Raw genomic sequence first — 14,016 nt, 5'->3', positions numbered from 1 at the left:
GATTTTTTTGAAATAATAATTTGGGACTTTATTTTGGACTTTTTGTTTTTTCTTTTGGATGGTTATTGTTTTTTTGTTTTACTATTTCTTTTGGGCTTTGGACTTTATGTTTATACACTAATACTGATTAGAGGGTAATCAAGTTTACTATATATATTTTTTCGATGTTATTTGTACTTCAGGGGAAGGATTGTGTTAGTAACTTGGTGGGGATTTTATTTGTAAAAGGATAGTGCTATATGTTGAATAATGGTCTCTGATTGGCACACATGGATGTAACGGGGGACTGTGATGAGCACACATGGATGTCACGGGGGACTGTGATGAACACACATGGATGTAAGGGGGACTTTGCTGGGCACACATGGATGTAACTGGGGGCTTTGCTGGGCACAAAAGGATGTAAGGGGGCACTCTTATGCACATACAATAAATTGGGGGAGGGGGGCTCTGCTGGGCACATATGGATGTAAGGGGGACTTTGCTGGGCACACATGGATCTAAGGGTGGACTCTCATGGGCACACATGGGTGTAGGATTTTCTCTGATTGGCACACATGCATATAACAGGGTACTGTGATGAGCACACATGGATGTAAGTGAGGACTTTGCTGGGCACACATGGAGCTAAGGGGCTACTCTGATGGGCATACATGGATGTAAAGTGAGACTCTGAAGGGCACACACGAATGTACGGGGGGACTTTGCTGGGCACACATTGAGCTAAGGGCAGACTCTGATGGGAACACATGGATGTAGGACAGACTCTATTTGGCACATATGATTGTAACAGAGTACTCTGCTGGGTACACATGGATGTAAGGGGGGACTCTGCTAGGCACACATGGATTTAAAGGAGGACTTTGCTGGGCACACATGAATCTAATCGCAGATTCTGATGGACAAACACAGTTCTAAGGGGCACTCTGCAGGGCACACATGGGTGTAAAAGGAAATCTGATGGGCACACATGGATGTAAGGGGGGACTCTGCTAGGCACACATGGATTTAACGGGGACTTTGCTGGTCACACATGGGTGTAATTGGGACTATGATAGCCATACATGGATGCAGGAAAGATTCTGATGGGCACACACAAATGTATTGGGGGACTCTGATGGGTACACATGGATGTATCGGGGGGACTCTGATGGGCACACATGGATGTATTGGGGGACTCTGATGGGCACACATGAATGTATCGATAGATTCTGATGGGCACACATGAATGTATCGATAGATTCTGATGGGCACACATGGATGTATCGATAGATTCTGATGGGCACTAACAAATGTATTGGGGGACCCTGATGGGCACACATGGATGTACTGGGGGACTCTAATGGGCACACATGAATGTATCGATAGTTTCTGATGGGCACACACAAATGTATTGGGGGACCCTGATGGGCACACATGGATGTACTGGGGGACTCTAATGGGCACACATGAATGTATCGATAGTTTCTGATGGGCACACACAAATGTATTGGGGGACTCTGATGGGTACACATGGATGTATCGGGGGGGCTCTGATGGGCACACATGGATGTATTGGGGGACTCTGATGGGCACACATGAATGTATCGATAGATTCTGATGGGCACACATGAATGTATCGATAGATTCTGATGGGCACACATGGATGTATCGATAGATTCTGATGGGCACTAACAAATGTATTGGGGGACCCTGATGGGCACACATGGATGTACTGGGGGACTCTAATGGGCACACATGAATGTATCGATAGTTTCTGATGGGCACACACAAATGTATTGGGGGACCCTGATGGGCACACATGGATGTACTGGGGGACTCTAATGGGCACACATGAATGTATCGATAGATTCTGAAGGGCACACACAAATGTATTGGGGGACCTTGATGGGCACACATGGATGTATCGGGGGACTCTGATGGGCATTCGTGGATGTATCGGGGGACTCTAAAGGGTATACATGGATTTAAGGTGGGGACTGTTTAAAAAACTGATGTGTGTCCATGAATACTTGTAAAATAAGTGATGTGGTCCTGAAAAGGAAACACATGTTGGATGTTTTGGATATTTTGGTATGTTGGAAGCCCATTTATTTTCAACATTGTGCCTAATGCAACACCAATGAATGCGCAACACCAATGAATGCACAACACAAGGGGTATTAGCCTGTGTGCTTTAATGTGCCACACAAGTGCAAATGGGCCCTTAATCAATACCTTAAATATGCCTGAAAAATCTGAGTTTGTGTCTTCCATCCCCCCCACCTTCTCAGCCTCTCCTGGCTGGCTCTATATAGATAACGAGCAGTGCAATGAATTTCCAGAATTCAGGTGAAGCTCCGGCTCCGTCTGTATACATATTGAAATTGCAGTCTGATGAAATTTGGCCTCTCCCATACACAGCTGGTCCTGCAGATAATTGAGAGCAGAACGCCTTTTGTCTATTATAGCAATGCATGAAAGCAGGAATTTACTCGCTGGGAAAAAAAAAACGCCAATGCTTCACAGCATAATAAGTCGTCGGACAAATCACATCAAGGTGGCGGTTTTTGCAATGCATAAGGGTTAATGTCAGGCTTTTTATTTTTGTGCAAGAATAACTGAAAAGAGAAAATAAAGAGGAAGGAAAAAAAAGTGTCTTCTCGGTCTTTTCCTGAAAAAAAAAAGGATTTTGAAAAATCAGTTTCCATAGAAACCACATCAAACATCCAATCTGATATGTGGCAGGTAGCGCTGGCGTGTGCGGGCACTAGATGGCGCTGCTGCCCCCACAGAGAGGCTGAATGACAAAGAAGAGCGGAATTATCATTTTTTTAGGCACTTAAAGGCTTTTTTAATGCACAGGGGCTGGGGGCATGGGGGGGGGGGGGTGAGCGACAAGATCATGGTGGTTGTGATGTAACATACCTGTTGATAATGCGCATTTTATAATCCTTTGCATTGCACAGGGGGGAAAATTTTCTTTTTATTTATTTAATGAATATCATATTTCAGAGGGAATGCCTGAGCAGCATTAGAGCATTCTGGAGAATGGTTATAAAAGGAAGAGAAATAGTAGAAATTGTGTAAAATAAGTGGTGGCAAAATGTCACGGCTGCCCGGGAGGAGAAAGGTGAAGAGAAAAAGGTTTTTATCATGATTAGGATGTTTTGATTCGACTCACACACCTCTATATGCAGGGCAGGCGCTACCGCTAGGCGATCTAGGCAGTCGCCTGGGGTGACTTCTGTAGAAGGACAGACCCCACACAGCACTGACAGGAAGATGATCCCTTGTTGTTGCCATTCACAGTTAAGCCCGGCTGACCAATCACAGGTGCTGATCTCAGTAGTGGGCGGGCTACCTTTCACCCTTGGGGAGCTGTAGAGCATAGATGGCCGGGGCTCAGAACTCGTAGTGTCGTCTTCCCCATGGTGGGGGCTGGCGTGTCAGGGCCAGTTCACACCACTTGCTTATCAGTTGCTTTTTTTCTGCATCCAAAACGCACAGAAAGTAAGTTATATGGTTGTCAGTGTCATAGTTCACATCAGTGCTTTCCGGTTGCAGAAAAAAAAGTAGAACAGGCTGCATTTTTTCTGCACAGAACTGTACTGGAATATAATAAAACACATCAAAAATGCACTGGAACACACTTGTCCCTATTTAAATTGAAGAAAAAGAAAAAATGAACTGGAAAGCATCAAAAACGCACTGGAACAAACATGTCCCTATTTATATTGAAGAAAAAATGAACTGGAAAGCATAACAAAACGCACTGGAACGCATCAAAAAAGCATAAAAACGCACTGGAACGCATCAAAAATGCACTGGAGCATGCAGAAACGCATCTGGACTGTGTTTCTATAGTGTGAACGGGCCCTCAGGCCTGGCCTTCGCTTCCAGTCATGGAGCGGGATGTCGAGCTGTGTGGAGGCGCTGTGCCGGTCACTGGAGGACTTGTATGGCAGCAGTGTAGACACCGGCTAAGGCGACCAGGGTGATGTGTCTCTGGGGTCCCCCCCTCCCAGGATACATGGATCAGGAGGCTGTGTGTCAGCAGCCAGGACCGGCTGTGCTGGAGCTGTCAGTGTCAGGTCATCGGATTGGAGCTCCTCTTTCCTTCCTGCCGGTCACTGCAACCTCCGGATCACGCCAAGGATTACTTCTGTATCCTGTAAGAGGATCACCTGACACCATCACCATAGGGGTCACCTGGCACCACCATAGAGGGACAGTTTTATTTTTTAGGGGGAGTGCAGGTAGTTGGCTTTGTCTAGGGCGCAAAACAGTCTAGCACTGGCCCTGTCTATATGGTTGCTGTTTCCTATTGCCATTTTGTGCATATACAGATTTGTAGAGGTTCCCTCTAGTGCACATGTCTCAAACATAAAGCCCATGGGCTGAATGCAGCCCGTCAGGCCATTTTTAAGTGGCTCTCACACCTCTTCTGCAGCTACTGCACCCCCTCGCCTTGGTTACCACTCTGTCTCAGCAGTCAGCAGCAGAGAGGAAGACAAAACTCCTCCAACAGTTCTTGCACCCCCTCGTCTCCACCTCCCCTGGTCTGAGCACTCAACAGACTCTGACAGCTTACACCAGTCCTCCTCTGGTCTTCCTCCAGAGCCTGCACTTTCTGCATCCCAGCTCTGCCCCAGCTTCTTCCCGGCAGAAGCTCAAGGTAAGGGAGGTGCACTGTGATGTAAGGGAGGGCAGGGGACTCTTGACTTCTGACAGGGGGGCTCTTGACATCTGATGTAATAGGGGGGTGAGGTGCTCTGGACATTTAGTCTTACAGATACAACCGGCCCTTTGAGGGCAACCACAACCCCAGCATCTGAACTGGCCATCGAGCTGCTGATGTGTGGTGCCAGTTGGGCTCTCTATGCCATTTCCTACAGATGAGCATCCACGCTGGAAGCAAGCCCACATAGGCACAGTGTTGTGAATGGCCCCACCATTGAAAACAAAAACAAAACAATTTTGGAAAATAAGGAATCAGTAAGAAAGAATACACACCAATAGTTCGGAGGTCCAAAAGCATTTATTCCATCAGTTAAATCCAAAACAATAAAAGCCATCAAGTTTTGGAGGCTAAACCTGTACCCCATCAGGAAATGTGGTATAAGGTGGATGGAAAATGGTCTTAGAATTATAAATCCTGATTTACTCTATATGATCAAAGGTTTTGGACCATCTTTCAAATTACTGAGTTTGGGTGTTTCCAATTATTATTATTATTATTATTATGAAGGGTATTGTTAATATTATGTTTACCGCTGCTCATGGTAGAGAGACACCCAATCTCCAAGCACAACTCCTCCTGTAGGTGCTAGCCCAGCTCGTGTGCTGCATAGAGGAGAACAAAGGACATTTGATCAGCTGCACTCCAAACAATCCACTTTATTGAACCAAGATAAAACCAGTACAGACAGTGGAAACACAGTGGAGGACTGGCAGGTAATGTTAATATTACATCATACAAAGACATTGTAGACAATTGTGCTCTTCCAACATTGTGGTGACAGTTTGAGGAAGACTTTTTCTATTTCTATTTTCAGACTGTGTCTCTATGCACAAAGCCAGCTCCATAAAGACATGGTTTGACCAGTTTGGTGTGGAGAGACTTGTGTGGCCTCCACAGAGCCCTGACCCCAACCCTGGATGAACACCTTTTAGATGAACCAGAACACCCATTATGAGCCAGGTCTCTGTCAAAGTGAATACCTAACTTCACATGGGAAGAAATTCACAGACATTCCAAAAACTTGTAGAAAGCCTTTCCAGAAGAGTGAAAGTTTTTTTTTTCAGCTGCAAAGTGAAGCCAGCTCCATACTAATGGCCATGGTTTTGGAATGGGATGTGCAAGGAGCTCATATATGGTCAGATGCTCACAAATCTTTGCCATGTTTTGTATCTGTAACTGGAATGGCTTCAGGGTCTAGCGGTCGTCTGCTGGTCATTATTGTCACTGCCCACCTCCCAGTTTTTTGGCGGAATAGTGCTCAGTTAGAACTGAGCAGCCATCTTGGACACAGAGATTTTATAAATGGCACCCTCTGCAAAATATGGGGGGTTCGCAGTATAGGAAGTCAGAGATTGGAAGAGATACCCACTAGCTAGGAAAAGGTTAGGAGGAATCACCACTAGGAAGGACAGAGGTAGGAGGACAAATTCACACAAACCACTTAGCCACTGCACAGATCCACTTATAGGCTGTGGGATGGGGAAGACCCAGGTGGTAGGCACTGCATAGGGAAGACCCAGGTGGTAGGCACTGCATGGGGAAGGCACAGCACACAGTGTTTGAAAGTGCTAAGTTATATTGTCAAACCATTCCAGAACAGTAACGGAGTCTATTCAGCAATATGAAACAAACGACAGTATGCTTCACTCGCATAGGCAGGCTCCACCTGGTGCACGAATCGGCTAGAAGGCAGACACTGTAAGCACAAGTAGCGGAGAAGTTCCGCTAGGAGCTCTTTCAACAGTCCATATGCTGTCCCTCCTATTCTGGAACCTTTCCCTATGCTAGGTGCACTCTCCCTGATAAGTGAATTCCTGTCCCTAACCTAGCCATATGCAGAATGCAAGCCAACTGCAGTGTGCCTTGACTTTTTGTAAGCTCTGCCCTCTATAAAGATGGCCGCAAAAGTCACCCAGGTGGCAGTGTCCAATTGGACAGTAGCCCACCTGATAGCATGTACGGAGGTCTAAGAGAAATGGGTATTCCTCCCGTCCTCCGCTCTCTCTGCAAAGTGGATACAACAGCGCCAACTGTGTAGGGAGGTCAACCTACGCCTGCCAAAAACCATGGAAGACACTTGTCAGTGTCCCCACTAAGTTTGTTGGCAGAATTTTTCTGTGTGCCTAAACTTCTACTTCTCACCTAGAATACAACTAGTGGCAGAACAAGACTGCAGTTTGCCTCACTCTCCAAGCCACTGGTTCTGTACTGTACCTTGGTCATACTGTCTTTTTTAGCCTGTCCACGCCCATTCTTAGCCATCTTGTGTAGCTATGACATCTGATTTTGTTACCGTGAGTCTATGGCTAACCAGATAACTGCAGTAGATAGGAGTGGCACAAGACAGTTAGCCGGCATGAGCAGGAAGTTTAGATCTGACCCTAGTGATAAAGAGGTGCTGCGTGCTATTGGAAAGTAGACAGAAAAGTAGAGCCAGAGTTCTGCTTTAAGAGGCGCTAGTCCCATGTTCTTTTTCTGGGGATAATGCTGTAATAGGATGAGCTACAGGGGCAATAATGGGATTTAGCTGCTGATGAGTTTGAAATCTTCATTAACTACTAAATCCCATTATTAGGCAGTGAAATCTGTGCATTTGAGTACAGTCTGGCGGCACAAAAATTACATCAGGCAATCAGCCTTTCTCTTCCGCCTGGGAAGCCCCCCGCAGGAGGGCGGCTGCTCAAGAGCTCAGTCTGTGCATAGCTGAACATCAACCACAGTTTCTATTCTGGTGATGGTTCAAAGGGATTTTATACATGGCCTACATATGTCAGGTGAAGAGGTCAGATAGTGAAGTCATACCTCCCAACCTTCTGAGATGGGACACCTTTTAGCACCATCTCTAATCCGGTCCTCCTTCACAGGAGTCTATCCCTATGCTAAAGCCTATTTGTCCCTAGCCCGTACCTTCCATTCCTCACACTGCAGCTGTACCAGACTGACCCAGCAGAGGATATATGGGTCAAACATGACTGCCCAAATCTCAGGAAAGCTAAGTGTCTAGACACTGGCTCTCCCAAAATGGCCATCAGGAGCCCTGTACAGAGGGCAAGCCAGTCCTCTGTAAGGTTCCCTCTAGCTCCAGAGGTAAACAACGATTACTTGATTGCTGTGCCTACTATTGACTCTAATGAGGAAGTAAGTGGATGATATGCAGAGTGCCACCTCACTTCCAATGCTGTCACCTGCTCGAGTGGTATCACCGCTCAACTTGACAGCGATGGCTGCCACATAGCAGCACCCTCCTACAGGCATGCTGCTCAGTAGGTCGATAAAGCAAAGGGGAAGGTACTTCAAAAACAACTTTGGCTTGCAAATTAAAATACCTTTTTGAGTTACCCAATGCATGTTAAAAATGTATCTCTGGCTTCAATACCAACCTTCTCCCCAGAGCTGCCACCCAAAATCTAGGTTGGATGATGCCCATACTTAATCTGGCCATACAAGTCAGGATTTCCCTTGTTCATCCCCACTGGCTGAACAAGAGAAATCACTCCATTCCCCCAATTACGCTAAACAAGATGTATGGAGGAATCTGCAATGCAGGCTACTTGTTCTGATAGCCGTAACCCGCGGCTGTCGAAATATCACAACCTTGACTACATCTGATTGAATGCAGGTCCTGTCCGGCCAAGATTTTTCTGCCTAGCTTTCTCAACATTGAAAAATCAACTTTAGTTGAGCCAGGTGGTGTCAACAGGGCTACCCATGGAAAGAATTTTAGGCTATTTGGCCAAAATTCAACCTTTGTATGACCAATCCCAAAGTCATGGTACAGGCAGTCATTACCCCACCCCCTTCAGTAATTAGCCAGCTTGCCTGCGCTGGTGCTACTTTGACCAAAGGTTGAAGGACCAGATGAAGATCGGAGGTCATATGCTTTCTTTTGAATATGCCTTTCAGGTAGGTATGTTCAAGGAGAGTGGGAGGAAAGGAGTTGCTCATGTTTATTCGTAGGTGGGATTAAGCTATAGGTGGACTTACTGATAGCAGAAAGCTCGGTGAACTTACAGTTGTGGTACTATTCAGCAACAGTCCAGAAGACGTGAGGCACTGGAACAGTGGGGCTTGGTCTCTGAGGGGCTGCAAACTCTGAAAATGGTTGTCTACCTTTTTATGCAGCCACACAGCACTGTAGGATGGAGGATCACAAGAGCTTTTGCAGCACTTTACAAATCTAACATGTCCTTTAAATGTATTTTATCTCTAAACTTGGGTGGAGATGCCATCCAATAGCAGACAGTTCCAATTTCAGGACGTTCACTGAGTACAGATATTTTCCAATGTGTTAGTAAGTCTGCCCACCAATTATCTTCATAAGAAATACAGTATACAAAATTTTGGTGGTGTAATTTCTTAATTTCACCATAGATGAGTCTTTGAAGAAATGTGATGTTTATTCAACACAATGACCCTATTCCGTTTCTAGACACACCACGCCTCTTCCTATGGGCGCCTCTGCCATTCAGTCTATCAACGGGTTTTTGTTCCTTCTCAAACAATGAGCTGAATTTTACCCACATTGCCCCTTCAAGGACCAGGATCCCCCCCCCCAAGAGCACTGAGAGTAACCAGCCCTATCCTGCGTGGAAACCAGAATATTCTTCACCCGCATACTAGGAAGGTTGTGTTTTTTACCTATCAGGGTCATTGCAACCTCACCAAATGTTACGATTTTGAATATTTTTAAATCCCTATTATTGTAACTATTAGCCCAACATGCTTGCTACACTAAGAGGTCTCTGCCACCTCTCCTGTTGTTTTTTTGGTGACTACCCTGAGTTGTCTTCTGGACCATCATCCTACTTCCTTGACTACACCACACTTGAACCCTGAGGACCACCACCACATGACCACCTTTGGAGAGATGTCTCTCTGTTGTCACTGTCAGGAAACCCACCCTGAGAAATACCATGCATCCATCACTGAAGAGCATATAGACAAGATTTGGCAATTGTTTATGATACACAGCAATTTTGCAATATAAATGTAATTCATTTATGGGCAGCACAGTGGCTAAATGGTTAGCACTTTCGCCTGGCAGTACTAGGGTCATTGGTTCGATTCTCAACCTTAGCACCACCTGCCTGGAGTTTGCATGCTCTCCCTGTGCCTGCGTAGGTTTCCCCCGGGTACTCTGGTTTCCTCCCACACTCCAAATACACGCTAGTAGGTTAATTGGATCCTGTCTAAATTGTCCCTAGTATGTGTATGTATGAATGGGAGTTGGGAACGTTGGATTGTATGCCCCTTGAGGGTTAGGGACCTTAGATTGTACGCCCCTTGAGGGTTAGGGACTGATGTGAATATACAATATATATGTAAAGTGCTGCGTAAATTGATGGCGCTATATAAGTACCTGTAATAAATAAATTTAGGGTTTATATCTAATTTTATCTCTTACTGGCTCAACAACTACTGGAACTGTCCCCAGTAAGAAAAATCTGAAGAACATGACCTGCTGGGAAAACATGAGTATGGTAATTGAGATATTGGGCAGCAGAGGAGTGAGAGATTCAGATTTGACCATGTGCTCCTGTTTTTTTTTTTTTTCTTAAGTGCGTAAGCGTGCGAATAACAAAAAAACCCGTAAGTGAATCACAAAAAATGTGCAAGTGTAAAACACCACATGAAAAAGTGCACTTAGGGGTGTGCTTTGTCCCTCCCTCGAAGGGGATGGACCTCTACTCTGATCCCCCGGGGCACGAAGCTCCTGACAGGGACAAGGTTCCCATTTGGTCCACCTAGTCAAAAGGCCTGGCGGACCACCGTTCCTTGTGGCCAGCCGAAGCCAGCCACATAGTACTTGGCCAGGGGGCTCTCCCGAAGAGAAAACCCCCTAGGGACAGGGGAGGAAGGAACCAAAAGGCCACACATCCTCCCCCTAGACTTCAGGGTGAGCCCGAGGACCCACACCCTACCATCCTGTGAGAAAGAAAACACACACAAAAGTGAAAAAGTGACAAACGTGGGAGAAAATAAATTAAATAAATAAAGTGGTCGTGCAGATTGTAGCAAAAATTGCCCAGAACTTAGCCAAAAGTCCCGGTCCTAAAGGCGCAGTGCAAGAAAAGTGTTTGAACACAGTGACCATGCGCCTTTTCACACGCTGGGGTCCCACACCCAAGTGTTACTAAGAGCACCCCTGAGGCAACCATTCAGGGGGCACTCGTTCGCAGGCTTTCTGCCTCACCAGCCCCTGGCCAGACAAGGTAGATCCGCTCAAATCAGGAGGAACTGGGTCCCTCCGGTTTTCCAGGGGGAATTACTCCCGGGCCCCAACAGCCTGTGGGCGCCTCGGTTTCTGTTCCAGCCTGTACTAGCCATCAGGACCCTCATCATACCAGCAGGGGTACTATACAACCAGTCATCCCGGCAAAGCTAGAATGACCATGGAGCACCCCTACTGGACACTGATAAGAACAGATACTACACTTGATCTTAGCCAAAAGGCCGAGAAGCAATGGCACGGCACCACCTGCCTGGAGTTTGCATGTTCTCCCTGTGCCTGCGTGGGTTTCTTCCGGTTTCCTCCCACACTCCAAAGACATGCTAGTAGGTTAATTGGATCCTGTCTAAATTGACCTTAGTATGTGTATGTATGAATGGGAGTTAGGAACGTTAGATTGTACGCCCCTTGAGGGTTAGAGACTGACGTGAATATACAATATATATGTAAAGTGCTGCGTAAATTGATGGAGCTACATAAGTACCTGAAATAAATAAATTTAGGGTTTATATCTAATTTTATCTCTTACTGGCTCAACAACTACTGGAACTGTCCCCAGTAAGAAAAATCTGAAGAACATGACCTGCTGGGAAAACACAAGTATAGTAATTGAGATATTGGGCAGTAGAGGAGTGAGAGATTCAGATTTGACCATGTGCTCCTGACTGTTAGACCCATGAGGGCATCTTTTAATGTTCATGTCGCAACGTTAATGTACCATTTTAGATACAATTAGCACTTTGCAGAGTTCTTCTTTAACCCGGTGTGATCGGATCAGGGCCAGCATATGGAGCAGATGGCCGTCCAGGCTGCAGCAGGCACCTGTCATGTCAGTTAATGCACTACTAATTGCAGACACCCAAATCTGAAGTGTAGAAGACAGGCTGATTGCCGGCTACATGGTGTAACAGTGCAGGTTACATGCCACGCGGCTTGTATGATTTGCATATCGTTTGCACAAGTGAGAACAAATAGCCATGTTGAGCTGTCAGTCAGAGCCCCAATAAAGACATATGTTTGTGCAATCTGGCCTTTCTTCTCGCTGGCAAGGCATTCGTTTCCGTGAAGGAGCTCCTCATCCTCTGTCTGCAGGCACTCTGTTGAAACTGTCCCAAGAAAGGCAAGAGGATACATCTTGCACACAACCAGTTGGGTCATGTAGGGTTATCATAGATGTAAACTGTGTATCATAACCAAATGACATGTTTTTGTAATAAAATACTTTTTTATAAGCCTTTGTTTACCCATTTTTGCACTTCTGTGTTGTTATTATTATTATACAGGATTTATAAAGCTCCAACAGTTTGCTCAGCGCTTTACAATATAACGGGAGACAATACAGCAACAATACTGTTCAATACAAGAGGGATAGGAGGTCCCTGATCCTGGGAGCTTACAATCTAGGAGGGAGGGGCTAGTGGTACAAAAGGTAATAACTGTGGGGGATGGACTGGTTGGAAGAGTAGAAGATTCCATTATTAGCTGAGGGCAGGATAGGCTTCCCTGAAGAGATAGGTTTTCAGAGATCACCTAAAAGTGAGTAGAGTAGGCGATAGTCTGATAAATTGGGGTAGAGAAATCCAGAGGATGGGGGAAGCTCTGGAGAAGTCCTGGAGATGAGCATGGGAGGAGACAAGGGAGCTAGAGAGCAAGAGCTCGTGGGAGGAGCGGAGAGTACGGTTTGGGTGATATTTGGAGACAAGATCGGTGATGTAATTTGGGGCAGATTTATAAATGGCTTTATATGTTATTGTTAATGTTTAGAATTTTATCAGTTGGGCAATGGGAAGCCAGTGGAGGGATTGGCAGAGAGGGGTGGAGGACACTGAGTGGAGGGCAGTGGAGGGATTGGCAGAGAGGGGTGGAGGACACTGAGTGGAGGCCAGTGGAGGGATTGGCAGAGAGGGGTGGAGGACACTGAGTGGAGGCCAGTAGAGGGATTGGCAGAGAGGGGTGGAGGACACTGAGTGGAGGCCAGTGGAGGGATTGGCAGAGAGGGGTGGAGGACACTGAGTGGAGGCCAGTAGAGGGATTGGTAGAGAGGGGTGGAGGACACTGAGTGGAGGCCAGTGGAGGGAGTGGCAGAAACAGAACGGTTAGTAAGGTGGCAGGGGCAGACTGACAACTCATGGGGCCCCCGGGCAATAGGGGATCATGGGGCCCCTGTGTCCTTGCCCAAACTCAAAAAAGCTGATGAAAAAGATACCAGGGGCATCTCATGGGGCCCCCTAATGACCCCGGGCCCTCGGGCAGTGCCCGAGTTTCCAAATGGTCAGTCCGCCCCTGTAAGGTGGATGAGTCTGGCAGCAGCATTCATGATAGACTGAAGAGGGGATAGCCTGCGATGAGGTCGGCCAATGAGGAGGGAGTTACAATAGTCAAGGCGAGAGATAACCAGGGAGGGAATACGTTGCTTAGTGGTTTCTGAGGTTAAGAACGGGCATTGTTGATCACCTTTATCCTTTTTCAGCCACTTTCTGTCTACATGCACTTGCCCCCCGCATCGGCTGCCTATATCATTGCTCTGGATCAGCTTCCTTATACTTACAACAGTACACCACACCTGAGCCAGGAGTTTCACAAAGGATGTTTATTGGAGCAATGGACCCAAGAATAGGTAATGTTCAGCTTGATCTCTAGTTCCAGCAGGCAGATCACTGTCATACGGAATATTCCTAGGGGTACTCGGTGTAGTCTGGACAGATTGTAAAGTATACAAGCACCACAAGCTAGTAATAAGTCCAGTTAAAGTTTATTAAAGTGGTTGTAAACCTCAGACATGAAATGTGACCAAAGCATATCCCTCTATAGTGTGTATTTGTCTCAATCCAGAGCACTAAGTGTCATTTCTCTCTGCTGTCTGGTTACTCTTCTATCTGCATGAGTCACTAATAATAGGTTTCCCTGACACCAAGAGGTAAAAAGGTGACAGGGGAGGGAGGGAGCTCCAGCACACAGCCTGTGTTTGACAGCCTCAGCTCTGTTCCTGTGAGGTGTGTGAAAGGGGTGTGTTCCTTCACTCCAATCAACTCTCAGAGCTCTCCTCATTGAACTCAGCAGAATG

At 46.3% G+C, this 14,016-nt stretch overlaps 1 pseudogene; it reads right to left on the bottom strand.

The window, feature by feature from the left end:
- Nucleotides 1–11,025: 11,025 nt before the first annotated feature.
- LOC149458248 (U2 spliceosomal RNA) lies at nt 11,026–11,188 on the bottom strand (annotated as a pseudogene).
- Between the last annotated feature and the right edge of the window lie 2,828 nt (nt 11,189–14,016).

The sequence above is a fragment of the Staurois parvus genome, unplaced genomic scaffold (assembly GCF_062004578.1).
Source record: "Staurois parvus isolate SC_StPar_1 unplaced genomic scaffold, SC_StPar_1.0 ptg000290l, whole genome shotgun sequence".
In the NCBI taxonomy this organism is placed as follows: domain Eukaryota; kingdom Metazoa; phylum Chordata; class Amphibia; order Anura; family Ranidae; genus Staurois; species Staurois parvus.
The sequence above is the reverse complement of the archived record's forward strand: the minus strand, read 5'-3'. Positions and strand labels throughout refer to the sequence as shown.